The sequence below is a fragment of the Nicotiana sylvestris genome, chromosome 5 (assembly GCF_000393655.2).
Source record: "Nicotiana sylvestris chromosome 5, ASM39365v2, whole genome shotgun sequence".
NCBI lineage: Eukaryota > Viridiplantae > Streptophyta > Magnoliopsida > Solanales > Solanaceae > Nicotiana > Nicotiana sylvestris.
The window spans coordinates 16,824,015-16,836,436 of NC_091061.1; positions in this window are offsets into that span (position 1 = coordinate 16,824,015).

A 12,422-nucleotide genomic window follows, 5' to 3' on the forward strand; every position below is an offset into this window, starting at 1 on the left:
AACCCGCAAAGGGCGTTGTTGGCCGAAAAAGAATAACGCCATCTCAAGAAAGCTTCGGCAGAGTGCCACCAGTTTGGAATCACAAATCCGTTCTGGTTTAGGAAAACGCAAGCTCTTAGAAGGTCAGACGTCCAGTCCAAAGAGCATGTCATGTCATTTAAAGCCAGCGTTATCTTCCTCAGATAAGTCTTTTTCGTCCCGAAAAGGGTATTCCTTTTCTGATTTGTTTTCCCGTTCTTTATTTCTTTTCGAATCCCTTTTGCACTTTAACCCCGAGTTCAGGACACGCCGGAAAGGACAAGGTGGCATGGTTTGTTTGCACGAAATCCCGTCTCATGAAGGAAAGCGCCTCATCTCATTGGTATGATTGCCCAAAGCCTGATGGATCGTCACGTTTGATGGTGTTTAGAGAGGGAAGAGAGAAATCTTCCCCAGCAAGTCCCCCTTCGGACAAATCCCCACAGAGTCTCCCCCTGTACAAATTCCCACAGAGTCTCTATTGTACAATCTCCCACAGAGTCTCCCCAATATATAAAATATATATATATATATATATATATATATATATATATATAATAATAAAAATGGAGTCTCCCCGGCACATCCCAGCGAGTCCTTTTGTAAAAATTCCCCAGCAAGCTTACCCCAACAAATCCTAGAAATCCCGCTTTGAAATAAATCCCCAGCATGCTCCATTATACAAAAATCCACACAAAGAATCCACTTTGTAAATATTCCCCACAGAGCTTCCTTTTTGTACAAATTCCCACAAAATACCTCCAATAAAATCCCCGTTGAGAACCTCCAAGCAAAACGGGACACAAAAAAAAAAGAGAAAAAGGAAAAAAAGCCTTACGAAGCAAGTCATCACAGAATCCGGAAATACAAGCCTGAGCAGTCTAAAGGTTTCGCCATTCGAATCAAATCAATGGCGGGACTTCGCAACAGAAATAGAGACGCAACAAAGCAATTGGGAACGATCAAGGTCACCGAACCGACCGTCATTTCCGAACTAACAATTGTTCTTTGTCTGAGAAGTTGAAACAGGTATTAATCCAAGACAACTGTGCAAGAAGCAGGTGTCGCCCAAAGAAGAAGGTACACGGGTACAAGAAACATTTTGGCAATAAGGAATTCACTCAAAAGGTAAGTTCCTGCAAAACTCCCTTTTATCTTCTATTAAAACAAGAAAACTCAAAAAATAGATCGTGTAGCATTCTCGAGCTTTATCCCCAGCCAAGCAGCATTAGGGTTTTAAACCCTAAACTGAACTTTTTCCTTCCAGCCAACATTAGAGTTTTAAACTCTAAACTGAGCTTTTTCATGCAATCAGCATTAGGGTTTTAAACCCTAAACTGAATTTTCCTTTTAGTCAGCATTAGGGTTTTAAACCCTAAACTGAAATTTTTCCTTTCAGCCAGCATTAGGGTTTTAAACTCTAAACTGAGCTTTTTCATGCATCAGCATTAGGGTTTTAAACCTTAAACTGAATTTTCCTTTTAATCAGCATTAGGGTTTTAAACCCTAAACTGAACTTTTTCCTTCCAGCCAATATTAGAGTTTTAAACTCTAAACTGAGCTTTTTCATGCAATCAGCATTAGGGTTTTAAACCCTAAACTGAATTTTCCTTTTAGTCAGCATTAGGGTTTTAAACCCTAAACTGAACTTTTTCCTTTCAGCCAGCATTAGGGTTTTAAACTCTAAACTGAGCTTTTTCATGCAATCAGCATTAGGGTTTTAAACCCTAAACTGAATTTTCCTTTTAGTCAGCATTAGAGTTTTAAACCCTAAACTGAAATTTTTCCTTCCAGCCAGCATTAGAGTTTTAAACTCTAAACTGAGCTTTTTCATGCAATCAGCATTAGGGTTTTAAACCCTAAATTGAATTTTCCTTTTAGTCAGCATTAGGGTTTTAAACCCTAAACTGAACTTTTTCCTTTCAGCCAGCATTAGGGTTTTAAACTCTAAACTGAGCTTTTTCATGCATCAGCATTAGGGTTTTAAACCTTAAACTGAATTTTCCTTTTAATCAGCATTAGGGTTTTAAACCCTAAACTGAACTTTTTCCTTTCAGCCAGCATTAGGGTTTTAAACCCTAAACTGAGCTTTTTCATGCAATCAGCATTAGGGTTTTAAACCCTAAACTGAATTTTCCTTTTAGTCAGCATTAGGGTTTTAAACCCTAAACTGAACTTTTTCCTTTCAGCCAGCATTAGGGTTTTAAACTCTAAACTGAGCTTTTTCATGCAATCAGCATTAGGGTTTTAAACCCTAAACTGAATTTTCCTTTTAGTCAGCATTAGGGTTTTAAACCCTAAACTGAACTTTTTCCTTCCAGCCAGCATTAGAGTTTTAAACTCTAAACTGAGCTTTTTCATGCAATCAGCATTAGGGTTTTAAACCCTAAACTGAATTTTCCTTTTAGTCAGCATTAGGGTTTTAAACCCTAAACTGAACTTTTTCCTTTCAGCCAGCATTAGAGTTTTAAACTCTAAACTGAGCTTTTTCATGCAATCAGCATTAGGGTTTTAAACCCTAAACTGAATTTTCCTTTTAGTCAGCATTAGGGTTTTAAACCCTAAACTGAACTTTTTCCTTCCAGCCAGCATTAGAGTTTTAAACTCTAAACTGAGCTTTTTCATGCAATCAGCATTAGGGTTTTAAACCCTAAACTGAATTTTCCTTTCAGCCAGCATTGGAGTTTTAAACTCTGAACTAAGCTTTTTCATGCAATCAGCATTAGGGTTTTAAACCCTAAACTGAATTTTCCTTTTAGTTAGCATCTAGGGTTTTAAACCCTAAACTGAACTTTTTCCTTTCGGCCAGCATTAGAGTTTTAAACTTTAAACTGAGTTTTTTTCATGCAATCAGCATTAGGGTTTTAAACCCTAAACTGAGTTTTCCTTTCAGTCAGCATTAGGGTTTTAAACCCTAAACTGAACTTTTTCCTGTCAGCCAGCATTAGAGTTTTAAACTCTAAACTGAGCTTTTTCATGCAATCAGCATTAGGGTTTTAAACCCCAAACTGAACTTTTCCCTTTCAGCCAGCATTAGGGTTTTAAACCCTAAACATAATCTTTCTTTAGTCAGCATTAGGGTTTTACACCCTAAACTGAATTCTTCCTTTGTTCGGCGTTGGGGTTTTAAACCCTAAACTAAACCTTTCCCCAGCTAATCGGTATTAGGGCTCCAACCCCGAACTGAGCATGCATATCCTCTTTCATTAATTTTATGAACTTCCTGGTGAATAATTAACGAAATTTTCCTAGTGAAACTGGGGTAGAAAATTTCGTTCGTTTGTTTTCTCCCGCATGTCTTGACCTCGAGCCACATGGATCGAAATGACCCACGAGATGAATCCCAGTTCGGAATCAAAGAAGAAAAAAAAAAAAAGAAGACATCCCGAGATATCAGAGTGAATGGAAAGCAGATCGACTCCAACATTTGACTAAGGTCCTAAACCCTGCCAATTGCGTCTCACTCAGTATCCCAGAGGTTAAACAAGTCGCCGCAACTCGCAAGCATCAAGATTCAGATCGGAGTCTACAAGCAGAATCAGCTAAGACCCAAGATCAAGTCGTAAAAGAATCATAGATAGGAATCTTGTAACTAGCAGTTGACATACATATAAGTAGTTAGTTCAGTGTCTAATTTTCGTTTGGTTGTAATAAGGCGGTCAGTGACGCGGCAGTGACAACAGCAACAGCAGTAGCAGCAAGCATTGCAATCCCATGGTAGTCCCAGCTACCAAAACTTCTCGAACTACATTGACCTGATTCCTGTTTAGCCCAGGATATGTAGGAAATCTTTGAAGCAAGATTCGGTCAGATCTTTCAAAAAAAAAACATGCTTCATACGGAGTGGTCTATAGGCAAAAATCGCTCATACACGCTCACTTTATCTTTGCACGAAAACCCTTCGTGTTTCCGAACAAAGAGGGGCAGCTGTGAGCACGTGATTTTTGTTTCGCACGACAATCGCTCCAAAAAGAAATAAAAATAATAATAATTGGCCCTGCTGTACAAATTTTGGATTTCTGTGCGGCACCTTGTTGATTTATTTGTGACTTCGGCCCATTTTTATTTATTTACTTTATTAAAACAAAATTCAAAAAAAATATATATGTGTCCTGCATAATTCGAACCGTAATCCGGTCGTTAAATAGAAAATCATGAATAGGCATCTTCGTCCGTGATTTTATTTTGTTTGACTTTACCTGTTTTGAAATATTTTAGTGTGCAAATAATTGTATTGAGTGTGTATTTAATTTTAATTTGATTTTTTGGCTTAGTTTTGTTTTAAAATAAAAAGGAAATAAATAAATAAATAAAAAAAGGACCCCTTCCCATCCGGACTTGGGCCAATTTTAACAAAATTGGCCCAAACAAACAGCCCAAGACCCAGGCCTGCCCGGTCCAGACCACCTGATGCCCAGGGTGTCCAAACGACGTCATTTGGGTCGTGCCTGATCTGGGCCGTTGATCTCAGAGTGATCAACGGCCAAGATCAATTCCCCATAACCCATCAACAAACCCGACCCGTCTCACCCGGACCGAACCCAAACCCTCAAAACGACACCGTTCCATTTAAGCCTTCAGATCCAGACCATAGATTTAGATTGATCTAACGGTTGAGGTTCACCCACCCACTAACTATATAAACCCTTTACCATACCCTGCCCCCCTCTAGCCAACACCCCTGCCTTCGTCTTCACCAAACCCGTCCCCTTCAAACCCTAGCCACCCCTGCACACCTTCACCAGAAACCCGACGGCCTGAACGCCGGTGACCTCCACCTGAACACCATAGAACCCCCATGACATCCTGAACCTAAACCTACCAACCACACACTTCGAATCCTATCCCACCTTCTCGAATCTTCATTTGAAGATTCGAGTCGGAACCTAATCTACACCGATCTGCCGTAAACTCATACCAGACACTCCCCAGACCCCCCTCGTGACCAAACCATACTTGGTTTGGTCCGAATATAACCAGGGAAGCACGAATATTAGATCTGAGTTTTGAAACCACAAGGTCCCTCGTCACTGGTTCATACCGGTTCAAACCGAAGAGGTTAAGGTCTAATGGACTTTGATCAGAGTGTTTCTCGTTTGAGAAACACTTCGATTAATGTCCGTTCAGCCTTAAGAAAGGTTGTCCGAGTCCGAGTTGAGGTTTTGATTTTTCAAGGCTTAAGGTGAGTTCTTTCTTTTCTTTATTTGTTTTGGCTCATTTGATTGTGTTAAAGTCTGTTCATGCTTTGATTTTGTGTCTTTGAATTTTGTCAACGGTGCCCCGTCCACTTTGCCTGAACTTCTGTTTGTTTGAATGAGTCTTTCTATTTGCCCTGATAATGTGTATGTAAGTGGTGTGCAATTAGTTGATTCTCAACATTGAACTGATCAATTGGCTTCTCGAGCACCACTTTACTTAGCCAGTACAATTCAAATCATATGTCGATACTGTCTAAATGTCTGATTTTTGGCTACGATTGAGTATGTTAATGCTAATATAGTCGAGTCGACATGTGTCGTCAATTAGTTTCAGCTATCCGAACAATAACAAATCAACTTACTTCTGCTGAACATTTGCCTGAATCAATTAAGGACTAGTTTTGCTTACTTATAGCTGTTGATTTGGATCAGTAATGTAAAAGAGATGTTTGGTTTAAACTCTGAATTGGAGGGCATGTGCACTCATGCACAGCATGTGCATTGGTGCACCTCATGTGCTTTGTGCACAGCCTGTTTCCTGCATAAAAGGGCTTTTAATTTTAAAATGGTTTGACAGCATATGCTATCAGATGTATTCTACTGCCCCATACCTTGCTTTAGTTTAAGAAATACTAAGCCTTTTAAGAATAAATCTGCCAGGGAATATTGATGGGTTTAATACTTAATTAGCTAAAGTGAACTGAAAATGGAAGGGCACATGGGAGGGGTATTGGTGATAATCTATCAGGCTGTAAAAGGGGTAATATGAAGGCTTATAAAAGGGAGGACATACAGAGATAAAAAGGAGGAGAAAAATATTGGAAAAAGGAGGGAAAGAAAATACAGACACTGTGAGGAATTTTTGAAAAAGAGAGTGGAAATACATACAGATATATACACACAGACAGGAATAGATAGAAGGAGGATAACACAGGAAAGAGGAACTGCATCTTTTCCTCTTTGTCTTGATTCTCATCTGGCCGGATTTCCCTGTTCCATATCATTTCTCCTAAGTTATGTTTGAGGGTTTTAGTTGTGTGTAGCATCAGTGCATCCCCAGATCTGTTTTGCCTAAATTTTGATTCACGTTACTGGGAACTTGCCACACTCTGTCATCTTTCATTGATTCCAACTGCATCTTGCACTGGGATTCTGCTTTCTATCTGGTTACTTGCTGTTGCTGCTGCTATTTGGTTTCCTGCTGGCCGCTGACTTTTCTGCTTCACTTCTTCTTTGCATTTCAGTATTCAGTGTTTTTCCAGGTACACATTTCAAATCCCACTTTGGTGTTAACTGTAACAGTCCAAAAGCATGAAATGAAAGGAGTTCTTGAAGAAGATTCAGATGTCTGTTTTGTACTGCTTGTGATACACTGATCTCTGTTGTATAAATCGATTAGTGTAATTCAGTAGTGAAAGATTAGTTAGACAATGCTTGATCAAGTTTAGTTTTTGCATCTTAGTTTCTGGTTGTTTGCTAAGTATAAGATGTAATAGTATAATATTTAGAAGGTGTGGATAATTGGCATAGAACTTTCGACTGTTTTCCCATCAAATAATGACATGTATAAGATAGAATATTTCCACCTACACAATAATGTTCTGTGTTATTTTCCTTTCCTTTTATCAAGACCGTTAGGCAACATACAGGTACATGTTCGAATCCCTATTAGTAACAATGCCTAGCATTCAATTTCCTTAACCTAGCTTAAATAAATCTAGTTAAGCTCGATTCGAGGAAATGTTCGAATTAAGTATTGCATTCCATCCACCTCCATATAGCTTCTTTGTTCAACCAAAATATTTCGTAAGGTATGGCGTCTTTTCATTTTTATAAGTGATTAGAAATTGATAGTAATCCGGTTTTTATATTTCAATTAGCATACATCTTTCCTTCTTCTATTTCTGGAAAACGAAAACAATAAGAAATGTAGTCAGTGTAGGTTTTATTTTTTTTAATGAGACGAGCCTCGCCAAATAAAAAGCAAATTGCGGGGCCCTCGATAATTGATCATGATAAATACTTAGAATTTGGGACGGACGGTTTAGTGAATTCCACCGCCCTCCCTAAAGAGAATAACGCGTTAGATTCTTTAGGCGCGACTTTAAGTAAATTATATTCTTAAATTCGGGTGCACATTGATGTGACCCAAATCCAAATCTCAACGAAGTCCAAATGTGTCGACGATCACGGGTGCATTGATTGTGACGTGGTTCGAGATGCATTTTCACGACGTTGCAATTCTATAAAAATAATTGATAATAATAAAAGCGGTTTAAACTTAATAAAAGCACGTAAGTCCTAACATGTATTTAAATCAGATATTTAGTCATTATAACAATTTAAGCGACCGTGCTAGAACCACGGGATTCGAGGGTGCCTAACACCTTCCCTCGGGTCAACAGTGTTCCTTACTTAGAATTTCTGGTTCGCAGACTTCATTTGGAAAAGTCGAAAATTTCCTTGATTTGGGATTTAAGATAAACTGGTGACTTGGGACACCAAAAGTCAATCCTTTCCCAAGTGGCGACTCTGAATTAAATAAATAATCCCATTTCGAATATTGTCACTTAAATTGGAAAAACTCCACCCGCGCATCTTACCCCTCGGGCGGGCGCGCAAAAAGGAGGTGTGACAGTAAGGAAGCACAAATGGAAGCATAAATGGACATAATAACAACAACAACAATAATAACAATCTAGTATAATTTCACAAGTGAGGTCTGAGAATGATAGTGTATACGCGGACTTTAGAGATGGAGTGAGATTTTTTTTTTTTAGCTTTTCACTCGGTGTCCATATTGAAGCTTCGATCAATCCGAATTTGCGTCGTATAGGAACAATTAAAGGGGAAAATTCTCCCTACCAAGATTTCTTTCATTATTACGGCTCAAATATGAGACTTTTAGTTAAGGGTGGAAAGATCATATCCATTCCATCGTAATATTTGATGGTGAGAGCTAATTACTATCAAATGCCATGACACTCAATAAACAAATTCAACTTCAGAACCAATTATAGTTGCTAGTAGGAGAAATAGTAGTTTTGATGTGCAAATTCATGTTTTACTATGCTTTCTTGTTGTTGTAATAATATCACCTTTTTTTGAGTGTGATGTTACCAACTTACCATTGGAATAAAGCTTTCCAACACACAACTTTTTTGAAAGAAAAAAGCTCATTTATTTCTTTGAGTAGGATACTTATAAAAGCTTAAAGAACACAAAACTTGATGTACTTGTTGTTCTCCTATAATAGGTAATCAATCATAATATTTTTAGAAACTTGTAGTATAAATAATAAAGCTTGTCGATCTAATTAGGCTTTTCCAAAGTTGGGTCTTTGACTTTTATTCCATTTAATTTTGGTTGGAACTTTGTTTATTTGATCCGCAAACTTTGGAAGTTGAAATCATTGCAAATTGAACATATTGCTTTACTAGATTAATTTCTTTGTTTTTAAAAATTATTAAACATTTTTTTTCAGTTCTTCGGAAATCTTTTTCTACCAAAATAATTACAGCAAATGTGATTGCATTTACTTTTTCCAATTCGAGATATGTACATATGTAAAATTTTGAAGTAGTGGATGCTATAGTTCTACTCTACAGTTATTTCAAATTCTAAATAATTTTTGTGTTTATTGCTTTTTTTTCACATTGGTCTTCTTTCTTTTTCACTTAATTTTGGTTATTACATGAACTTTTGTTACTTCTCGGACAAGGGAATTTCTAGTACTAATTATTATGTATCTTGGGACTGCATATTGTAGGCTTATTATAACTTTAAATAAAAATTTACTATCGGTTTTATTCACATAATTAATCCAATTTATTTGGGATCGAAGGTAATAGTTGTTGTTGTCTACTAGTGTACATGTCGAGATTCCAACCTACAAACCCCTTATAGGTGGTACAAGTCTAGGGTGTACCTTTAATCTTGAGATTATAAATTTATCTTTGGGTCATTTGTCAAATTCTACTTTCTATGCATGTTCTAAACTTCTACTACTGTTAGAACAATAAGCTAGCGTTTGAATATAGATGTGGTAGAAAGTTGAAAAAAGAGTTTTTAAAGTTTGTGTTAAAAAATAATTTTTGAAAATTGAAATTTTGTTTGGAAGTGCATTTTATTTGAAAATAATTTAAAATTTTGTGAGTGGAAGAAAAAAATTTACCCAAAAACTGCCATAAACCAATTTTTGGGAACTTGGAAAAAAATTCGTGGTGTTCTAAAAAAAAATGAAATATCTATGGCCAAACGGGTGCTGATTAAATAGGTGTTTGGACATAAAAATTAGTATGATTTTTCTATAAAGTAGTATTTAAAATTAAGTTGAAAAATAGTATTTGAAATTTTAAATTACGTTTGAATATGTATTTTACTTGAAAAAATATAACAATTTTGTGAGTGGAACACTTTTTAATTTTTAAAAAACTCATTCGAAAATCTCCGAAAACTTAAAAATTTCATGAATTTTTAAAAAAAGTTCCGTTACTTTTTTGTGGGCAAACGATAATAAAGGAATTCTTGAATTTTTCCTTTTTTTTTCTTCGGTGTGTGGGTTCAATCCAACTAAATTTGGCCACTTGATTTTAGAATATGTCAATTTTATGATATCGGGTATCTGAGATTACTTCGTTAATGTTATCTTGAAAATTTACCTTCACTTGTGAGTTCTGACCTGATCTAATTAGGAGTTTGTATTAGCATTTGAACGATAACTTTCTATATATTAATGACGTCATAACTATAGATAAAATGGAACCTTGTGAAACATGAAGGAAAAGAAACAATTTAAAGGGACAACAATTCTTATATCTTATTCCCACTTTTCTTTTGTTGTTTCCTTTCTGATGTATTTGGTCCAAAGAAATGTTTTCCATAAGACATTTTTGCAGAAAATAATTCTCACCTCTACAAATCATCATTTTAATTAAATTTCTTTTGGTATTTGATCAAATATAAAAGTAGTTGACAATCATACAAGGTGGATATTGTGATGTGAATCATCAGTGGCCCATAGGCTTGGGCCTACACTAACTTCTGCGGTAGCAAATAGCAACAAAGCCCATTTGGTCCACTAATTTTCTTTGTCGGTTTGGATTCGATAGCCGTTCTCAGGGATGCTATTTAGAGATTAGTCAGTACATAATTTTTTCTGATATTTTAAACTAAAAATTTTAACTTCAGGACAGTTCAGAATATTTTTGTCCAGAAAATTTGAATTGAAAAACTAAAATTCAAGACCCATTAGCTAATTCTTAAATAGCAGCCTTTTAGAGTGGCTACCTGGTGTTATTTCTACCATAAAATTGGGTTGGACAGTATGGTGGTTGCACATTTTATCTGGACTTTGGGTTCAAATCATAGTTAAGTGTGTTTTTGGTCAATAATTATACACAACTAAAATTCAGTAGCTTAACTATCTTTTATAAGAAGTGCTAATGGAATGGTGTGGTGGTTAAGCACATCGCATTTTGGGATCGACTCTGATAAATAAATTGTACTCTAGCCTAGCTTCTTGTTTTTTTAAGCACGGTGTAACAAGGAGATCGGTAAGCAATAATAATAGCATGCAACAACAGTAACATTGCAGTCCAACGGTAGTCCCAGCTACCAAAATTTCTCGAACTACATTGACCTGATTCCTGTTTAGCCCAGGATATGTAGGAAACCTTTGAAGCAAAGGTTCGGTCAAATCTTTTTCAAAAAATGCTTCAACGGAGTACTCGGATGGGCAAAAATCGCTCGCTTTATCTTTGCACGAAAACCCTTCGTGTCTTCGGGCAAAGAGGGGCAGCTGTAAGCACGTGATTTTTGCCCAATATGAGAATTACTCCCAAAAAATTCAAAAATAAAATGATTTTTCTTTGGTGTGCAATTTTGTGATATTTTGAATAATTATTTGTATTTGTCTGTGCATGTTTATTTGCTAAATTAATAAAAAATACAAAAATATGTCGCATTTTGCATGTAGGATTTAATTCTACAATTGTTAGTAATTAAATTTGTTTTACAAAAAAATAAAAATTATAAAAATAGGCATTGTTTGCATTTTTAGCATTTAATGTCCAAATATACAATTTTATGCTTAATTATTACTTAATTGTACGTTAATTGTTATTTGGAGTTAATTTGCGCTTTTATAACTTAATTTAGTTCTTAATAATGGTTTAAGTATTTTTATAATTTAGTTTTAGAGAAATAAAAGAAGAAAAGAGAGCGAAAATATAAAGAAAGTCGGAATTGGACCTTTTCTTCGATTTCAAGCCACAGGCCCAAAAAATGGCCCAATCTTCCCTACGACCCAGTCCATTTCGAACTGGATCGACCCAGTCCATAACCCAACACCCTATTATCTTACAAACAACACAAAACAAAAAGAAAAAATGAAGAAAACCCTAAAAAAATGCTAACCCATCCGCCACCCCCCACTTTTGCTTCTTCTTCTCCAAGTTTCTCCAAAGGTTATCCATGGCTGCCCCCCCACAAACCCCAGCCTGCAACGTCGACCACCCTCCCCCACGAACACCCCCTCACCCCATCACACTCACGCATACACGCACCAACAACTCCATAGCTGCCCTCCTCCATCAAGCTTCGCCATCGTCGAGTTTGAGCTCATCCATGGCTTCCCCTACTGCGTTCAGCTGCTTCTCCTTCTTGCTGCGTTCAGCAACCTCACGTCCAAACACGCCTATCGCCGTTTCTTCTTCGTCATTACTGTCCCTTCCAGCTCGAACTGGTTTCAGCTGGGTTGATGTTGCCGCGTCCAGCTCCCCGCACGTTCACTGTTTTGCTTCGTCTTCCTCGTCTGCTGCATCCTTTCTCTTCGCCGTGCTGCTGGTCGTAGCTGATGGCTGCTCACGTTGCCGCCATGGACGAGCAAGCATCGATGCTGCGTTTGGCCAGCCGCGAATGCTTCAGCTTTCTGCTTCATACTCCTTCATCTTCTTCGTGCTTCGTCGTGGTTTTGAACCGGTTAGTTTGGTTTTGAGTCTATTTCGTTTTTATATTTTTTCCGAATTAAAAGTCGATAAATGTTCGATCCTTGCTTTGTTCATGTCTATCGTTTGAAATAATTTTCTAGTTTGTTCATGTGTTTTGTTGATTTTAATTTTCAGATTCAAATGGTAAATTAATTAATTTGTTTTCATGTTTATTTCATGTTTGTTTTATTGTTTAGGTAAGAATTTGTTAGTTTGA